This window comes from Eleginops maclovinus, chromosome 3 (genome assembly GCF_036324505.1).
Source record: "Eleginops maclovinus isolate JMC-PN-2008 ecotype Puerto Natales chromosome 3, JC_Emac_rtc_rv5, whole genome shotgun sequence".
Lineage (NCBI taxonomy): Eukaryota > Metazoa > Chordata > Actinopteri > Perciformes > Eleginopidae > Eleginops > Eleginops maclovinus.
In genome coordinates, this window is record NC_086351.1 from 5,219,048 (window position 1) to 5,239,505 (window position 20,458).

Consider the following 20,458-nt stretch of genomic DNA (forward strand, 5'->3'; position numbering starts at 1 on the left):
TCCCGCTGTGCACATACATGTAATGAGTGTGTGTTCAAAAGCGCGTGTTTGCCGGTGTCCATGTGACTGCGACTCTGCGGTTGTGTGAGTTTGTTTGTTGCTATTGACTCGCATGTGGGTTTGTGGATGCGGCTTTGTGACGGTGTGTGTGAATGTATCCATTTTTATTAGTGTGAGTTTGTGCGTGTGTTAGTGGGGGGCTCTCTGGTGAGTCTCCTTAACATCAAACAGCTGGAAGTAATAAAATATTTAGGAAGCACTGGGAGTCTGTGAATATTAATACTGCCTTTTCCTTCTGTCTCTCAAATCTCCCTCTTTTTACATTTTTTTTACTCCCAGTTACTCCCTCCCTCCGCCCTGACTCACACAGGCTCTTTCTCTCTTTTCCTACATCTCTTAGCATTTCCCGTCCCTCTTTGCTTCTCTGGCCCGGACTCATGCTCTAACTCTCTAATCCCAGTAACTTTGACCTTGTTTATGAGGGAATTACAGTCACTTAATTGTCACTTCTCCTAACGCAAAGATGGTGATGGAGGAAAAGAGAAGAGTTGACCTTTGCCATCCTGACTTGCTAGCGGCAACAGCCTCTCACTGTGTCACCAGGAAGCAGAGTTCACCACGCTGCATACTGCCATGTCAGACATGACAGTGGACCTAGAGGCAGACAGACTCTTGAAAAAGGAGACACAGGACCTATCGACCTTACCACCATGGCTCTAATTTTATGGGATTATGTGCAATATCTTCTGTACTAGAATTGCAAAAGCCAGGTTTCAAGAGCAGCAAATGAATGCTTACTTTAAAGACAGTGGGAGACATTTACCACAGTTTTTGAGCATAAAACACCTTGAGTAATTGGTATGATCTATGGAGTCTTGAGTGTACAGAATAATTATACATTTTAATTGTTTCATTATGATCAATTAATTCATTGATACATTGAGAAAAGCAATTATAACTAACTTAACTTAATAAGAATTGGATTTATGCATAAGATGAGCCAATTAATTATTCCTTTTCCAAAAGTACCATAACATTTTTTTCGGGACATAGAAATGCTAAATGTATTATCAAGAAGTTACTTTTTATTGTTCGAACAGCAGCATTTATACTTGTGAGTTCTGTCCAACCCAGAGAGTATGGTGACACACATATTACAGTAATTCACGTATTGAATGTATTAAAAGGGTTATGTGATACATTACATTTATAAATCTAACTTTTTATTTTGTTTCAGAGCCTCACTGTTTTACGTTGCTTCGCAGAGACAGATACAGTTTTAAAAGATCTATTAAATATATAACGGGCTTTCTTTTATATCAGAATATTTAGTTTTCGCTTCGTTTTAAAGTAGACATTTGAGTTCACATTTTACAAATCCTAAATGCCGGTTGAGATTTTGTGAATAAGACCCTGTTTTACCTCATGCATCAGCCAAGCACGGCAGGGATTTGCATCTCCACTACAACTGGGCTACCTGGTAAAAGGTGTGTGTAACAAGGTTGTGACTTTAAGTTTTGTTGAAATTGGCTGTACCATTAACATTTATAATTACATAACTTAAACTTGTATTCATTGAAGAATAGCCACTTAAAAAGCTACGCTAACTTGGTGATGAACATGTTTAATTTCCTATGAACCCTTCACAATAAAAGTTGCCTGCTAGTGTCATTAAAATAAAAAAAATCCGGAAAAGTTTTCACCAGTATTAAACAAACACAACTCCTCTTCTAGCAGAAAGCGAAATATTCAAATAAATTTGATATCTAAAAAGTACAAACAGCAGGGACCCAGGGGAGAAACTAAACATCAAACCACGGAGATTCAGTTAGAAGCTACAAAAGTAATGAGAGCTGAACACACAGACTTTTAAAAAACGTCTTTCTCTTTGCCTGGTCTTCTGAACCCAGTTAAGTTTTGCATCGCACGCTTGTTTGATGGGAAGAAGGGGTTGTCTAAGAATGGGCTGCGGTCGGCGAAACGACCCCACAAACCCCCTTGGAGATCTCAGGGATGACTTGGCGCCCAAAGGCTAGTAACATTCATTTACACAAGGTAGGACGAACAGCAAACACACAAACGAGTCAAACAGGAAGCAGGATAAACCGACTTCATCAGAAGGATATGAAAACAAGGTCACGTGTTGAGCTGCCATGTTCTTTGTCCCTCCAGGCAAAAAAGAGTACATGTCTGTGTCAGAGGAGCGTGCGAAGGAAACAAAGTAATTACACTGCTTAGTGTATGGCCATTAAGGAGAAACACGCACAACAGAACATGCTTTAAGACAGGAAACAGCCGGGGAGGCAGGTTCACTGAGAGGAACACGGACAGAGAGGCAGACTGACAGTGAGACAGGATTTGGGCAGCGAGACAAAGAGGTGTAGTCATAGTGAAGGACAGGCAGATAGGAGGGCTGGCTTCTGTCAGCATCAGTGACAACAGCAGCAGCAATGTAATTATAGGCTCTCTGATTAAAATCAATCTCATTTCTGCCACTCACAACACACTTTGACTGCTGAAAAGATCTCTGCCTCGCTGACACCTCAGCCCGGGGAGAAAAAGGGAGGACGTCAAGGTGGACCGATGGACAGGAAGGGAAAAATGTTGTGTTTTTGCTCGGCAAAGCTCAACTATCATTATAGCAATAAAACTTTTTCTATTTGTTTTCTTTAGACTAGACTTTGTTATACTGCTAGGTATAGGTAGTCGTGGAAGGTGGAGTAATTTCTTTTTTATTTTGTCTTGGCCAAGGCTGATCATACTAGCTAGAAAGAAAGACAGGAAAGTTGTGAAAAACCAACATATGTGCGACATTTACAAAGATCGGACACAGTGTTGCCTCAACTTATGTATGAATGGGATCCCACAAGCACATATAGTCGGTCAGAATTTGCTGTCAAAGGGTGAATAGATTCAAAAAAACGTTCCCTTGATACCTTTTAGACGCAGTAATACGATGAGCTGTGTCCCATCATTTCTAACTTTCCAGACAAAGCAACATTTACACCCACTTTCAACTTCTTTGCCTAGCTCTTTTTCCCTTCTTGACAAAACATTTCTGTCACTTTTCATGTAAACAACTAAGTGTAGCACAATGAATGCCTTCAAGGAGAAACCTGTCTGAAAATGTGGGCTGTTATCCCCATATTTATACAATATCGCATCTCCTCTCTGTGACAGCTGGCCTTCCACTCAACCTCCTTGTGTGTTTATCTCTTGTTGAAACAGGAGCAACCCTTACTGGCCTTCCACATTTCCCCTCTCATGTCCATTTTCAACCAATGCAGATCCAGGTCCGGTTATAAGCCTGAGTATGATTGCAAACCATTTTTTCCATTCCCAGCCCCTGAAAAACTGGTTCAAGTTGAGCACCAATGGTTCATTTTGAGTATGACAAAGAGTAGAGAGTTGTTGGAGAGGTCATGCTCGCAAATTAATCTGGTTCGTAAATATAAGAGGGACATAAGCAGAGCGCTCAAAAGCCTCTTGTTGTTATGCTGCTGTTGCTGGGAAAAGCAGCAACATAAATGGTGACGTTATCTGGCTTTAATTGGTTGAAACAGCTTCTGTTGAAGAGTTGAACCTCAAATTGAACACTTGCCCCAGCCAAATGCTCAGACAGAATTCACTTTAGTGGAAAGGAGTATCAGAGGTGTCGAGAGTTTAGGGTTTTGAGGTCAACCGAGCTCAGAGTGGAAATGCCTTAAATCCCTCCAGTGGCAGAGTGCAATACTTTTTGCTTTTCTCCAGTGTTACTGAGTATCTACACAAATAGCTTAAGAAGTACATTTGCAAAGGTGTGTCATATATACAGGTATATTCAGACCGAAGCGGAGACAATACACAAGGCCACGTACCGTGCCATGTGTACAGATATATTTACGTGTATCGTGGGTTTCTTTGTCATTATAGTTGAACTCACTGCAGTCTATTTAACAGTAAAAGCATTAACCTCAATTAATCCGTCTGCAACTGACACCTCTGACAGAAGATGGTAGTTCTGAGTTGTGACATAGATTATAAATAATACAGTAATATTAACTTTATCATGTTGACAGACCTCAATGGGAATGATGTGAAAATGCAGTGCTGTTACTTCCACCACTCGATTTCCCAGCACACGATTATGCAAGAACAAAGTCTCCTTTGTGACCAGGGGTCATGTTGTTTTAGTCAAAATGAAGCCATTGTTTGTCATTCAGGCTTTTCCAAAGTTGACACAACAATTGGAGTAGCAGATAACACCACTCAGTGTGGTTTGGATATGTGCAGGTTAAAGGGGATCTAGCTGTCTGTTAAAACTGCCTGAGGTTTAGTAACTTAAAGGCAAAGTATCATGAAAAACTGACTACTGCCTAAAAACCCCAAAAATAGAAAACTGTAAAAAATATCAAGTCAATTGTTTGCAGGTTTCCTATGTCACAAATAGGCTCATTAGAATATCCCACCTCCCATTTGAGTATCTACAAGTTGCAGAACTACCTTTGCAAAGGTGCGTCATATTTTTATGGTCGGGAAGCTTTAAAACTGAGTGTTTCAGACAGAGTGAATACAATCAAGCATTTCAACATGTTCATATCAACAAAACACTAACTGTGAACCTGAAAATAGGTCACCTTTCAACAGTAATATATGTTTAATGATATCCATCTTGTGAAAAAATATCAAAACTGTTATTTTAATTTAATTTAAAACACTTCTATACATGCCTTAATTTGTTAAATATTAGTTACATTTGTACAAAGTGATCAAATTGTGTTATTGCCCAAGATGCTAATATTAAATAAAATGTATATTAGATAAATATTGTATGCTCATATACTTAGAGGGTTACAGTTTCATAACATAGATATTTCCCGGCTAAGGAGAGAAAGACACGTAAAAAGAACAAGCGAGACAAAACAGAGACAAACACACAGTGGGATAAGTAGAGAAAAGACAGATTGACAGAGTGAGGGAGAGACAGAGGGGAAAGGCGTCAGTGTGGAGAGGATTTATGAGTGGGGCCTGTCTGTTGGCTATGGGCCTGGTCCCTCTGTGGTCCACTCCTCTGTAATATTCACCGCTCCTCAGGCTCCCCTGTGTCTGCCTGTGGCTGCAATGTACACACATGCACGACCTCGCACGCACACGAATACTGTACAAACAGGAGTCAATGCGTGCACATATAGACTGCTCACCCCAGAGGAATCCACTCACTGTACAATTACCCTTCTGCCGTGTCATTGGACAGTTAGCATCTGTTCCCGCTTTTGTCTTTTTCTCAGTCCCCACCTCTTTGTGTCTGTTCATGTCAGTATGCTTATTATCCCGACGGTCCACCTGACCCTCTACGTGCAGACGTCAGCGGCTGAAATGCCACAGACCGCACATCAGATCATCTAACGGTGAATGAATTTAACTGGAATTTCCAAAACAAGCCTATTTATTTCAGTATGGGCCTAGATGAGCTGGCAACATTGTCCGACAGATCACAAAAGAAACCCAGTACACAATTAGGTCAGAAACCTGTATGTCAAGGAAATGGAAAGGAGGTTTTAAAAGGGGACTTAGTATACGCTTTTGGGGGTTTTCCCTTTCCTGTAGCTGTGTGATGTAGGTTTTTAAGCGTGTCATTGGTCTGCAAAGGCTAAAATCCCCCAAAAATCCCTAAAAAAGTTCCCTCCAGAGGGAGTTTCTCTCCGACACACTCCCCCCCTGCCTGAACAGCCTCCATTAGACTCATTTGTTTACTTCCAAAACATAGTGACATCGCTATGCAACACGCTCGCTTCTTTTGGCTATCGTTCCAACACATTGTACGTGATGGGCTAAGGGGCTGGACATCTCTAAGTGGTTGACCAATCATAACAGAGCCAGCCAGCTAACCAATCACAGTAGACTGAGCTCTGGTTTCAGACAGAGGGTAAAAAGAGGTAGTATGAAAAAAATAAAGATATTTTTTGAACATTAAAGCATGCAAACATGTACCAGTAGAGGACCAAAATACAAATATGAACCTGAATATGTTCCCATATTTGTGTAAGGAAAAACACTTACACCCAAAACTTGAAGGTCTGATAGAAACAGCCATGTGAACATCCATGTACAGCACATGGTTACTTTCTTTTATGTGCAGCCCGAAGAAGCCTCACTGAGCTTCATGAGGCATAGTTGAAAGCCGAACATGTTTTATTTATTCCAAATGAAGACCAACGATGTTTACAACTTAGCAGGCTTCTTATGCTATGTTTTAACCTGCAAATATATGCCATAGCGTGACTGTTAGGTGCAAACAGACTGTTGAAATACAGTTTTTAAGAGTACAGCTTAAACACACACACACACACACACACACCTTAACTGCATGAAAGACATTCACCTCATCATTTTTTCCCTTTTGAGGATCTGAAAGGTCACAGACTGCAGAGCGAGAGAGCGTCAGGCCTTCATTGACAGTGTGAAGTGTAACTGAGACCATGTGCTAGACATATTCATGTAGCACTGAGGGGGGTCTGAATGGGGATTCCTCTGCCGCAGCCCTGGTCAATAAGCCCACAGCAGTCTGCAAGGCCGATCAGTGCAGGGGCCAATGAGATCAAAGACGGGGAGGGAGGAGTTGGAGAAGCATCACAGAAAGAATTCGGGAAGGAAGGGAAGCAGAGATGGATGAAGGGAGAAACAAGAGCATCTCAGAGAAGTGTTGAAGAAAGAAAGGAGAAGTGAAAAGAGGATGAGGAGGAAATGTTAGGGGGGAAAGGACAAGAGAGGGGTGCAGGAGAGAAGAGAAAAGTATATCTGTAATTTCTTTTGTGATGTGGGCTAGTGAATGTGAGTGTGCGTCCACACGTTCAAAGGGAGTGCATGAGGGATTTGACAATAAGAAAGACCGGGGAAAAGAGAAAATAAAAACATCAGTGGCATCAAAACAACAAAAGGAAGAGAAAAGTCAGAGGGACAACAGAAGAAGAAAAAAACAGGACAGAAAGGATGAAGAAACTTTGGAAATAGCCCATATAAATTTCCCTCTCAGTAGTGTGTGTCCCAAGCCAGCTACCAGTCTAAAACCGCTCTCTGCCCTGGACACTGAGAGGTAGAGTCTATTTTTCATACATCTGGGGTAGTCATTTAATTTTAATGCAAATATTATGCATCAGGGTTTTAAAGCAGAGGTAGGCTACACTGAGACCACCACAGCGTAATGCATCTTTTATGAATTGGGAAAACAATAATATTCATAGAAAAATAGCAACAAAATATGTTTTATATAAGAAACACTGTATATTAAATGGGTAAAAAAAGTATTGTTTAGGTCGCCGTGTTGTAATAAATTAATCTGATTAATCTGGATTAGGTTTGTTTTACCCCACCATTTGATTTCACAATTATTATCTGATCTATTCACACGTTACAACAACCTAGTATCCACTCATTCATTTGTAAATGTATTTATTTGAGGTCATTTAGGTTTAAAAAAGGTTTTAAAATGCTTTCAATAGTCCCAAATACGTGTGTCAACTGATGTCTTTGTAGGAAAATAAGAGAAAAATACATTTTAAGTGGCTGTCACTTTTTTAGCTTCTAACTTAATGTCTGTGGAGTTCAGTTTCGCTACTGTTTGTAATTTGCTTTATTTTACAGATTCATGCTTCTTCTTTTTTTAGCTCTAAGGGCGTACTGTTAAGTTACTGCAAATGAAAACCTAGCATTTCCTGATTTTTCTGCTTTTAAATGACAAAATAACTGGGAGTTTTGGCTTTTTATTGACTTTTCTTTACGTATATTGTTAGCCCTCCCTACCCCGTCCCTGGCGACACACAGAAAAACTATGAATACCTCGCCAATGGATGTAGCTTCGAAGCATTTCGGTCTTCCCTATTTTCAACCCTGCATTGTAAAACATATATAAATCCTTGTAGATTAAAGGGTCAAATCTATAAATATTTAACATTGGCATGAATGAATGCCATGAGCCTTAACCCATAAAAAAATGGTAATTCCTTTTAACATTAACACAGTTAAATCTGAGCAGAGATGCAGTGGATGTGTCTAAGGAGAGAGAGAGGGGTCTATGAAAGGGTGTGTGTGTGCGTGTGTATGTGTGTGAAGCTGGGTTCACTTATGTAACAACCACAAGACACAGACAGTGGGAGGTTGAATTAGGAATTACAAATTTGAGAAGAGAGTAATAAAAAGAGACAATGAGACAGAAGGGAACCACATACATTTTTTACAGATACATAAAAGAGTACTTCACTTGGTTCTCACAACTGCACAAATTCAAGTAGATGTCGGTGATGACTCGACTGAAGTAGAAGAGGTTGACTCCCTCAACAGACAGACAGACAGACAGACAGACAGACAGACAGACAGACAGACAGACAGACAGACAGACAGACAGACAGACAGACAGACAGACAGACAGACAGACAGACAGACAGACAGACAGACAGACAGACACAGGAAGCCCTCACCGAGAGCCTGTGCTCAGAAGTGGCCTTCTGTGATCCCTGCCACTTCCAAACTGCATCAGGAAAGAGTGCTGCTCTGGACGCCAGCCGGGCTGTCGCCATAGGGACCCGATTCAAACAGCCCGCGGCCAAACCATCTGAAAATATGGAGGGGGGGATTTGAAGATGCAAGGCACAGCGTCTGGATTACGTGCTCAAAAACCCTGTATTAGCGCTATCATCCTGCCCGCTAATCAAAGCCCCCAGTTTCTATTTACTTTCCCTGTATTTGTGAGTTGTTTTTTTTATCTTATCTAAATTTCGTTCTTTCCCTTGCTGTCTTTAAAGTCGTTTTAAGTCAGATGAGAATCCCAAATTTTCTCTCGGAGTTGACGTCTGTCTCTGGCTCTCTTTCTCTCCCTCTTGTCTTTTTTCCCCCTTCAGCTCGCAGAGAAGAATTCAAAGTGTACTCTTAATGGCTTACATGTGTTTCGATTAAGAAGCTGGCATGCACTTCCCATTTTAATGGGCTTTAGTGCTCTTAGTTCACTGCTGGGCTAGGTTATGTGGTGGGAATTTTGGAGGTAAGGGCTTTTAATTGCCAGGCTATGGCAGTAATGTGGTTAGTCAGATGGCAGGAATGTGGAATGGCAGACATATTTTTTTCTGCCTTTGAGACACATATGTGGGCACAGATGCTCAAACGATATGGGCACCGCATAATGGGATCAAACACACTTCTTTAAAAAATGTTATCCTTCGTCAAATTCAAGTGCAGGATTTAGAATTAGCAGGATGAGCATCAGTGCTGTTTGTTTGGCTGGCAGGACACACAGCCTTGAGACTGAAAGTGGTACCTTGACAGAGGAATCCAGTCCTTGGATAAATAAATGACACCTGTACAGCAAGCATTCAGCATTTACCCTCACCAGTGTCAGTTTTCACAGTCAAAACTTTTATGAGGTTGTCTAAATTGTGAAGTTAGTTGAACTTAGGGTAGCTAACTCTTGTATAACTGTTGAAAAAGCTTGGGAATTATAATATTAAACTTCTCCAACATAACATCTTGGTTTCAAAGATTTTACACGCTAATTTTCAGGTTCATATTTGTATTTTGTGCCTCTACTGTTACTAACATGTTTTCATGCTTTAATGTTTTCTCATACTGCCTGTGCTACAGCACCTCAGTTCACCCTCTGTCTGAAACCAGAGCCCAGTCTGCTCTGATTGGTTAGCTGGCCAGCTCTGTTGTGATTGGTTACGGAAGTAAACAAGCATGTTTTTTTTCGAAATGGAGGGAAGGTTGGGATTTAAGCCTTTGCAGTATATTGACATGGAGAAAAACCTTTATGACACGCCACAGGAAAGGGGAATCATAAAAAGCACAATAGGGACACTTTAAGTTATTACCAAACACTATGTTGACATTTAAAATAGAAATGAAAATACAGGCTATAAAGGCCCAGAAATACATACTGGAAATCGATTTGTTTACCTAATTGTGTGAGCTGCTACTGGTCGATTGAATAGACATCCAGCAGTAAAAAAAAAACTTCAAACCAACCAGTTATATTTTTGTTTGTTTCTTCTCTTTTGAACTTCTTTCTCCTTGCATTATTTTCTTGTTTCATTTCATGTGTGAATCAATTACACATTATTACATTTCTTCCTTACAACACAGCAATATACTGTGTATACAAAACCTACAGAACTCAAGGACAGCCCGCTCACTAACTGTGTCTCTTTTTCCTCTCTCTCCCTCTGAGAAATACTTTGCAGGCCAAAACCACCCTGCGGTTGAAGAAAAAAGAAAAAAATGCACTGGGTGTAAAATGATCCCAGCCTTGTAAAATTAGAAAAGGGGAGGAAGAAAAATGAGCGCACCCAATGTGGCATGTGAACTAATGACGGGTTGGTGGGGTGTTGGTTTTGGTGGAGCGCAGGGACCGGCGATGCCTGAGATGCAATCATCACCTTTCGTCCAGCGTATGGTTAAAGTGGGCCTGGCCCCGGCAGTTTGCGGCGTGCCCACAGGGTCATGCCAGGTCATGTGTGTGGGTGTTAGGCCTATGGGGGGCAGGATTGGGCAGGAACAGGGGCGGGGAGTTAAGGGAATAATAGGAAGAAGGAGGATGAAAAGAGCAGGGGGGTTAATAGTGAGAGCGATGAGAAGAACTGAGGAGACAAGGAGGGACAAATGAATGGAGGGAGGATATAGAAGGACCACATAGACACGTATCAACACACACACACACACACACACACACACACACACACACACACACACACACACACACACACACACACACACACACACACACACACACACACACACACACACTCTCCAAGTCACCCTATTATTATCATTATGCAAGTGTGACTGCAAATGGTCCCCCTGAGCAACAACGGGACTGAGCAATGAGCCCATAAACAGATATGGGCTATGGTGAAGCAGGGTTGGCATTTTTGATGAGGCAGCAGCCACACACACATACATACGCACACTCTCACACTCTCACACACACACACACACACACACACACACACACACACACACACACACACACACACACACACACACACACACACACACACACACACACACACACACACACACACACACACACACACACACACACACACACACACACACACACACACACACACAGCACTCCTCTTTCCCTTCGACCTCTGCTCTCCAAGTGAAGGCAGTGCGAGCACACAGCCTGCCGGAGGGACTGAGCGACAGTGCGCCCAGCTGCATGCCAACTGCGCCCGCGGGCTGCCCTAACCCATGCACCCAAGGGAGCAAACAGCCTCTACCGCTCTCTATATCACCATCACTCCCTTTCCGTCTCTTGTCCTCCCTCTCAGCCTCTCGCTGTCCTTCTCCATCTCCCAATTGTAGTTAATCTCTCTCCTTTCTCCTGCTGCCTGCTCTCTGCTTCTCTTCCTTTCTCCACCCTATCCTTCTCTCCCTCTCACTCTTACTGCCAGTCCTGGAGAGTGAGTGACAGGCTGTGAATTGCTCTGAGGCTATACCCAGATAAAAGGCAAGGAATTCACACACACACACACACACACACACACACACACACACACACACACACACACACACACACACACACACACACACACACACACACACACACACACACACACACACACACACACACACACACACACACACACACACACACACACACACACACACACACACACACACACACACACACACACCTCTCCCAGAATCACTGGGAATCACATTCATTGTCACATAGATAGACACAAGTCCTGCCATCCTTGTGTTGGTGAGAGCAACACACACACTCAATACACCGAATGTAGAGTGACACTCTCTTTGTCCAGCCCCCCACACTAAAATGAATGTGTGCTTGGTCACTCGCTGTAATGGTGCCCACCATTAATCTGTGTGTGTGTGTGTGTGTGTGTGTGTGTGTGTGTGTGTGTGTGTGAGAGAGATACAGAAAGAAGGCGTTGGTGTGAGACTGAGAGAAACAGGGAGAAAGAGAGACAGATTGAGAAAGGGAGCGGGTGTGCGTGCATGACGTGCATATGTGTGTTTGTATGAGTGTGTGAGAGGGAGAGATATTGCGTCTCAGTGTGCGGTGTCAGGTCTGGCTGTGTGAGCTGACACTGATTATAGTCTTCACAGCTCACTCCCATCACAGGCAACTATAGCCATGGCCAAAGCCCTATATTTTCAAAAAGTTGCAACACTGTGCAGGATCCAGAATTGCTTTTATGCCTCCAGCAGTTCGGCCACTGGCTTCCCGGAATGAAATCTAAAAGCCATACCGCCCGACTGCCATTGCCATTAAAATAAGAGTATCCAGACATAATGGGATGGTTTTTGGTAGTGACTAAATTGTGGCTTTACCTGGTCAGATTCGTTATTCTATGATCGTTATTTCTTGATTAAGTTGATTTTATTTAGTGTTCAGCTGCCGATGGGTTAGTCTTTTGCTGGAATAAAAAAAGGTGGAATAAAAAATTCACAAAACGTAGAAAGACATGTACTTGACTTTATTCTGTGGAACACTAACAAATAAAAAGAGGTCAAGTGATCGTTCTGCCACAACCAAATTGGAGTGTCATATGGGTAATATCTCAAACATTTTTAAATAATAACCCACCATAGGGACGGGCACTTGATGACAAATATACCGGCTATGGTAGATTGGCTAAGTATGGGGTTTTCTCATGTGTTGTTTTTCCCTTTAAACATGAGTGTTATGCTCCATTTATCAGGCAAATTGACAGTGGGAAAAAAAGGCAGTAGATTTGGTAGTTTCATATTGAAGTCTGTCAATTTATTTTTGACAAAACCAGAGTTGTTGTTTTTCTGTGGAACGACTAACCAAGAGAGATTATATTTTACAATGCTCCACAGTTGGAAACTTAATACAATGTCCAACCCTGCCACTCGTAATACATACTCCATCTAACCCAACAGTTTTGGCCTGCTCTTTTTTTCAACAAAGGCTCCTGTCGTTCATGCCAAATGATAGGACTGCGTGTACAATTACTGTAACAAGCCTTCTGTCTTACCCTGTGTGCACCAATGACGTGGAAGCATTCAGAAAAACAAACAGTGACACTGATGCTTCCTCTTAGCTGCTAACATTTAAAGGCTACCAAACCATGAGACTCATTTCAGTGTGTGGACCCTTTTTTCCCCTTTCATGTGCTGTCTTTTTTCAGTGTCATTGACTGCTTTATGCCAGATATAAAAAGCAATGCATGGCCAACGGAGCGCATAATGGGCAGATTTGAGTAACGTGTCAGTGCAGAAGAGTGAAAAAGAGGAGGGAGGGCGGACAGGGAGGGAGAGGAGAAGGGAGAAAAAAAGAGAGGGGTAGAGAGACAGATCGAGGCAGAGGGGTGGCGACCTGTGCCCTATCCTACAGCAGAGGTAGCCGCCCTGGCATCTGCAGGCACAGCAGGCATCGGATGACATGCTACACGACTCACAGGCTGTGACTGGAGTAGATTGGACCGGCACATTCATGCTGAGTCGGGGTGGAGAGACTCCGCTGTCACATCGAGTGACTCTCAGTCAAATGATAACTGACGATAAAATAAGTGGACGTCCAGTCTGAATCAGTCTGAATCACACAACTGAAGTGAACTATGAGCCAAATCCAGGCAGGTTGCGTTAAAAAAAAAACCTGTACGCGGCTCGCGATGCAACAGAACAAGCATTGGGGAGTCCGACCACGCATCACCCTCCTTCAACCTGAGTCACCCCGGACTCGTTTGAAGCTGACGTGACCGACGCTGCTGCGGACCCCGTTCAGAACCCTCGCTCTGAGGCTAATTCTCCACCCTGTCATGTGAATCACGTACACCATGAGCGTAGTTGACTCCAGCTGATGTGTGCTGACATGTAAGTGCCCATAGTGTGAATGTTAAATCCGGCACTGTGCTTCCATCATCCATGTGTAAACTCCACGCTGTGTGTGTTTACAGGGTGGGGATGATGTAACTGGGATTGAGCAGGGGTCAAGCGTTGTCCATATATAACTACTGGAAGCCGCATAATGTAATAAGTGCATTAATGTGGCAATAATGTTTTCAAAGATCAACATATCTAAACGCCTTAGGCTTACATTAATACTGTGTACATCACGATGCTTCAGCAGCATATGGTAGGAATAACTTTGATTCTTAAAGCCTATGCTCATTTGGCATTGACTTCCATCACAGATCTGTTATTACAGACTCCTATCGCCTGACAATAAACATGTGAAGGCTCAAAATAGTATAGTTCACAGACTCAACCAAACCTTGATGAAAGCTTTTAGACATTATTTCCTTTTTTTGATGTGAAAACACTCATTCATAGCAAAAATAGAGACTCCACTATTTTCAAAAATGTGTTTTAAAGTTAGGGCTAGAAATGAAGTTAGTAATAATAGTGTAGAGGTACAAACACAGCAGAGGTAGTCATTGAAGTATGAGATTAAAAAAAAAAAAGGCTGCAGAAAAATAAACTGTAGTATTCTGCATCTTCTAGTTCGAGTGTGCACAATAGCAAATCCAGGATTTTAACTTTGAGTGAGAGAAAATGTGTTCTCGTCTGCCGTTCAAAACTTGATTCAGGTTCCAGTCACTTTCCTCATCATTTTTCTAAAAGTTTAACACCTCCATTGCTGGCAACAAAGAGACCCGGCTTGGTGCTGTGCCTGCTTTCACACCTTTCCACACCTGGCCAGTCATTCTAGAAAGCGGGGGTGACTGTCAAATTTTATGTTTTAAAGATTTAATAGAAATTTGGCAAAAGAAAGTGCATTATCCCACCCTCTTAAAAAGCTACCTTGTCATTTATTCAGACCAGCACAAAGTGTGCGATATAAACTTTGTGCTGAGGCTTATAACAAGGCAACACATCTGTTTTCAGCTAGCGATATGTTTTTTGAGGACAGCCAGTTCAGATTAGGGGTGAAAATCCTCCACTTGTCACTCTAATGAGTCAAAACATTGCCCCGGGAGATCCAGGTTTTCTCTTTTTTAGCTTTAAAAGAGTTGTTGTTTCATCACTGAGGATTAGCTTTTGCCAATGCATCTAAACTTGAAAACGGGTATTCCCCTTTCACTCCTGACTAACCGCTGCGGTCTTGATCTGTTGCAGATGTCTGCTCTATAAGCCTCGTCATTTTCGATTGGGTGGCCTCCGCGCTGCATGAGCCCATAGTGGAAGCATACTGGATTGTGGGCAGACAGACGTGGAAGGAGCAGGTGTATGCTGTAGTGGTGCAATCCTGATCCCCAGCCCCCAACCCTCCGCTGTTTAATGACTGTGGTACAGCCCTCCACTGTGGCATAGCCCCACCCCTCCTGCCTTTCTCAGCGTTTGAAATGTGCCAGCCAGATGCTCTGGGCTTACACCTGTAGGAGACACAGTCTTTGACACAGTCTCTGTGGATCTGTGATGAACTCACACACATATAACCATGTATGCATGGCCGTGCACGCTTCCAGATGTAGATACGTCCATGTGCAGGGCATAAGTGCATGCTCACAGATATGCCAAACGATGGATCAGCAGCCAAGACAGAATCAGTCACACACACACAGACAGGCTGCTCCATATTTAACCCCTCATCTGTCACCATTCACTCACCCACAGCTTGGCTCCGATGTGAATTTCAGGATGCTTGTGGGGTGGCGAGGCATCCAGTTCATGCCACCCTGGTGCTATACATCTGTCTCCCACGTCTCGCCCTGCCTCTGCCTCCTTTTTCTCTTTCGATATTGTGTGCCATTACGCTATAGCATTTTGTAACTGGAGACCGTCTGTCTAGCTGGTGTAGGCTAATGGGGAAGAGCGAGTGTATGGACAGGCTTTAGGAAAGACAGTCTCCCCTCCTAGCATGCTGCTGTCAGATAGCATACGGGCCTGATTAACGACAACAGCCACAATAGCTCTTTATGCATTCTCTCCCTACTACTGGCCTGCTGCCAACTCACCCTCAGGGAAGTGGGAGGTATACACGATGTGAGGAACGTGTGTGAGCCACAGAGAGAGGAAGGTGAGCTTTGTAATATGTTCTGATTTTGTGTGTAAGAGGTAGGTGCGAGAGGGAGCATTTAAAGAGTGTTAAAGACGACAATCAGATCCTCCAAATCCAATTCACAACTCCACCAATCCACACTCCTCTTGAAATAAAATTAAAAATAAAGAGCTACTTACCACGGTGTCTTATATTTATCATGCATATCAACAACGCTCAAAATGACCTGGACCTAGCCCTCGTTTTAAGCAGTAAAACTAGTCGGGAGTGTTTTACCAAATATAATTGGGATGTGGATGGAAATAGCCCTGAAACTTTAAATCTTTTTTAAGGTTGTGTTTTGGGTCTAGAGTCTCCACTGATGCTGAATTCTTGTGGGTGAGTGTGCACGTGTGTGTGCATGTGCAAATGTGTGTGTGTATGTGTGGCTAGCTAGCAGCTATCTCCCCTCGCTCCTAACACAGAAAGGTTGAGAAGAGCCATCTTTCATCTCCTCTGCATCATCACAGCGTCTGCATTATTAATGGCCCTGATTACTGTAATCAAAAATTCTTATTTATTTGGAGGAGTCGGAGGAGGGGGAGGAGGCAGCGAGGCCTGGGCTTCTCTCTCCAGACAAAAAACCTTTGGTCTCCTGCTTTAATTTTTCAGAAATAGAGATGCCGCAGTGCCCTATCTTCCCCAAGTTCGGAGTTAAGCTAGTTAGGCGCACATAAACATGCAAATACCAAGGCACAGGCGTTGAAACTTTTTCCTCCTTCAGTCTTTGAGCATCACGTACACTTGCACACACAAACATGCAGCTGCAGTGAGAGGCACATGTACGCACACACACAGAAGTACCTGTCAATAATAGCCTCTTAACGAAGACAATCACCTAGACCTCCAGACAGCCAACATGATAAAAAAGCACTCATCTGTGCCTTTCATCTGGTTTAGAGCTTCTTTTCCAACTCCTTTTCCCTCCTATTAAAGCCTGTCTGTCTTCTTGCCTTCCTTATTCTCCTCCCTTTACTCCCTTCCCTTTCTTCACCATCCACTCCACCCTGTCTAATCTTTCCAGGCACTGCCATTTGCATGCAAATAGTCCATTACCCAGTGGCAGGGAGACACAGCCAGGAGCTCACTACTAGGTAATCAAGGACAAAAGAAGTGCAGGAGGGATGCAAGAAAAGAAGGGGGGAAAAGGAGAGAGAAAGATAAAAGGGGGGAGAGAGGGAGAGTCGTGAAAGATCATAGGTGAATTAACATTAAGAAGAAAGGCACAAAGCGACTTGGCAGACGAAAGAAAGGAGAGGTAAGGCAAGGACAGGGTGAATGCAGCACGACTAGCGGGGAGATGATGTGTTTGAAGAGGTGATTGGAGGCAAGGATCTTTGTAATGTAAAAGTTACAAGTTAAGTTGAAGACTGGAATGAGCGGAGTGCAGCTCTGAGCGTGAGACGGATCAAAGAGCACTTTATTGCAGCTTGTCAGCCTGTCAATCTACCGCAGCTTTATAAAATAAAAGACTGTTGTACTGAAGAAAGCATCCATGGGAAATGTTTCTCCCTGCGTGTTTTGTCTGCGTTTTAGAGAACAGCTTGTTACAAATAGCTTGTCACAGCGGAGGTACCCATAAAAGTGCAGATTTGTAGCAATTTATAAAAGGTACATTTCAAAGAAAACAAAGGGTGTACCTTAACGTTTTAACATATTTTCTGTTTTTGTCACTTGACAGAAAAACATCTATTCTGCACTTTATGTAAATAATGTTTGAGTTGTTAATACTCCCTATAATAAGTCCTTTGCGCTAACTGCTCGTTTTTCATGAAGGTGAAGGACAAATGTGGAAACGTGTAGAGGAAAGTAGTCTCTTGAATTGTCAATTAATGTTAATGCATCATTTCAAGGTACAAATTTGTCACTTGATGTAAATTAAGTGTCTCTTAAGATACAAATATATACATATATTCTGATTAGAGTAGGGCTGAAATGATCACTCAAACTTAACAGATAATTAACTGACAATTGTGAGAGAAAAAAACGATGGTTTCTTTAAATGTGAGAATATACTGTCTTTGATGGACTTGAATATCCATCTTTAAAGATGACATTTTTTGGACTGTGAGTCAGACAAGATACGCAACTAGAAGAAGGGTTACATTACAATTTTTGACTATTGAAATTGAAATTAAAATAAAGTCCTTCAATGAAATGCTTACATCAACATGCTTAAAGGCTTATAATGACTAAGCTAACACGGTGATGTATAGCTATAGGCTACCGCTTTTAAAATGTAAAGACTATTTAGTTTCAGCTCTGGATTAGGGCTGGGCAATATGGCCTAAAATAATCTCAATACTTTTAGGCTTTACCACAATATTTGGAAATCTCTTTCCATACCTATCACATCAATATGAGGATTTTTATATTAAGAAATGTAGGGTTTTTCATGATGCCCAGGCCTAACCCCACTACTCCTGTTTCTGTATCTAATATAAGAATTATAGAACTGTTGAATTTGACTGGACATAATTTATAAAAATATCAAGATATTATATACACATCTTTACAAACATCCGAACTAATTTGAACTACCGTTTCCTTGCAAAGAAAATTGAAAAGCAACTACATTCGACTCACTAAAAAAACGCAGTATAAATACACTCGATGTTCGATATATAGTCATTTCCTTCATGGTACGAAGAGTATAATAGATACATCGCCCAGCGCTACTCTGGATACTAAGAAACATTTCAATCCTTAATGTTAAAGATGTGTGGAAATACTTTCAGGTCAGTTTATATATCTACCCATCATCTAAAATGGATCAAAGCTACTGTACAGATGTTCCCGCCCAGCAGCTCCTTAGTGAACAGGCGCTGCAACCGGAAATGTTTGAAAGTAAAAGTTAGATCAGTCTATTTTGTCAGTTGCATGGAAAATAAGATTGCCTCCTAATTATAAAAAAAAAAAACCACAAACAGATGATGACATCTCAGGGAAATACTAGTCAAAGATTTCACACCCTTGGTTGTACACCCTTCTGGTACCTGTCTGCATACTCCCCCACCCCTCCCTCCTTAACCTCTTGCAGCTTTTCTCCCACTTCATCATGGCTGTATCACTAAATACCTTGCCTCTTCTCTCTAGTCTCTCTCTCTCTCGATGGATTCTGGAAGCAGCTAAACATCATCTTATGGGAAAAGAAGAAGTGCATGAACGTCAAAGGAAATGAGCCCCCCCATGCCGCCGCCGCCGCCACCTCAGAGCCCCTCCTCCTCTCTGCGAGGCGGTTGATTGCGGCCCGTTTGATGTCCTAAACGCAGCGTGCTAAGATTTGCTCTCTGTTCCTTGCCGAGCCCGTTTGAAGCTCTGCATGAGCGACACACATATTCGACGTTACACTCTGCTAAAACGGGCAATTATTTTCCCCCCTCTTTTTTTATGTTTGGCTTTAGAATCGCAGCGCATAAGGAGGGGGTTAAGGAGAGAGACTGGGAGCGATGACTTGCACCCACACACTCATCTAACTAAGACGTAAATATGCATGGTGCACAGACCTTTCTTCCAAGACAGGCACTTTACTGTTTCCTAAACTTTCTACTCGTCAGAGGCATTACTGAAATGACACCTCCTGCAGATATCACCACCATGCACCTATTAAGACCCATATATTACTGTCAGTAGTGCTTGGTTGAACTTGCCTCAACCACTTCTCAGCATCTCTAAGCACTTTCATAAGCCTCCTCAGTCAGCCGTGGGAATATAAAAGAATCCTCCTTGATGTAAGTTGTTGCAAAGGGGTTTTATTCATTGTATGAAGCGCTACTGAAGCTGCCCCAGGCTCACTTCTTTTACACCCACTACAGCAGCTCCAAGACAGTGACTTGGAAGGGAAAATAAAAAGCTGTGGCCTTGGACGTGCTCCTCACCCACCCACTCATCTCGATGTGAAGCAAGGTCACCACTTATGTAGGTTTATCCTTTTACAGACCAGAGCAACAAATCTCTCCATGACTATGGTATATCCTTGGCTGTGGGTTCAGTTTGGCTTACAATAACATACGCGAACACACACACACACATTCACATGTGCACACTCCAGCATATATACACACTTCCCTCACACACACTTCTCTCAGAGATTGGCCTGTGCCCAGCATTGCACTCCCCTTTTATGACCCTTGCTTTATGGTTTATTTAAAAAGTAACAGTCCCTTTATAGGTCATTAAAGCAGAAATAAAAGACAGCAGACGGCCTGCAGTGGATAGAGGAGTGAGCAGACGCCAGCCAGATTGGCCTGACACACACACACACACACATACACAAGCATATGCAAGGGTGCATCCAAGGCCAAGGGTTGTGACCTTCCTGGTGAGAGTGGGTGGCCGCACATCATCACTTTACACATCATTACCCAGCTCGTATATTGTGCCATGACAAAGTGTAGGTACAAAACAACACATTTACAGTACAAATATATTCACGTGTAGCATAAACACAGA

General features: G+C 42.5%; 1 protein-coding gene across 3 annotated transcripts in view; it reads right to left on the reverse strand.

The window, feature by feature from the left end:
• LOC134861213 (polycomb protein SCMH1) overlaps positions 1-15,751 on the reverse strand; it is a 41,866-nt gene extending 26,115 nt beyond the window's left edge. For 2 of the 3 annotated variants that reach the window (XM_063878224.1, XM_063878225.1), the window contains exon 1: positions 15,577-15,751. The gene's annotated coding sequence lies outside the window, so the exon portion shown is untranslated. The remainder of the gene's footprint in view (positions 1-15,576) is intronic. The other variant, XM_063878223.1, reaches the window with a different exon arrangement.
• Between the last annotated feature and the right edge of the window lie 4,707 nt (positions 15,752-20,458).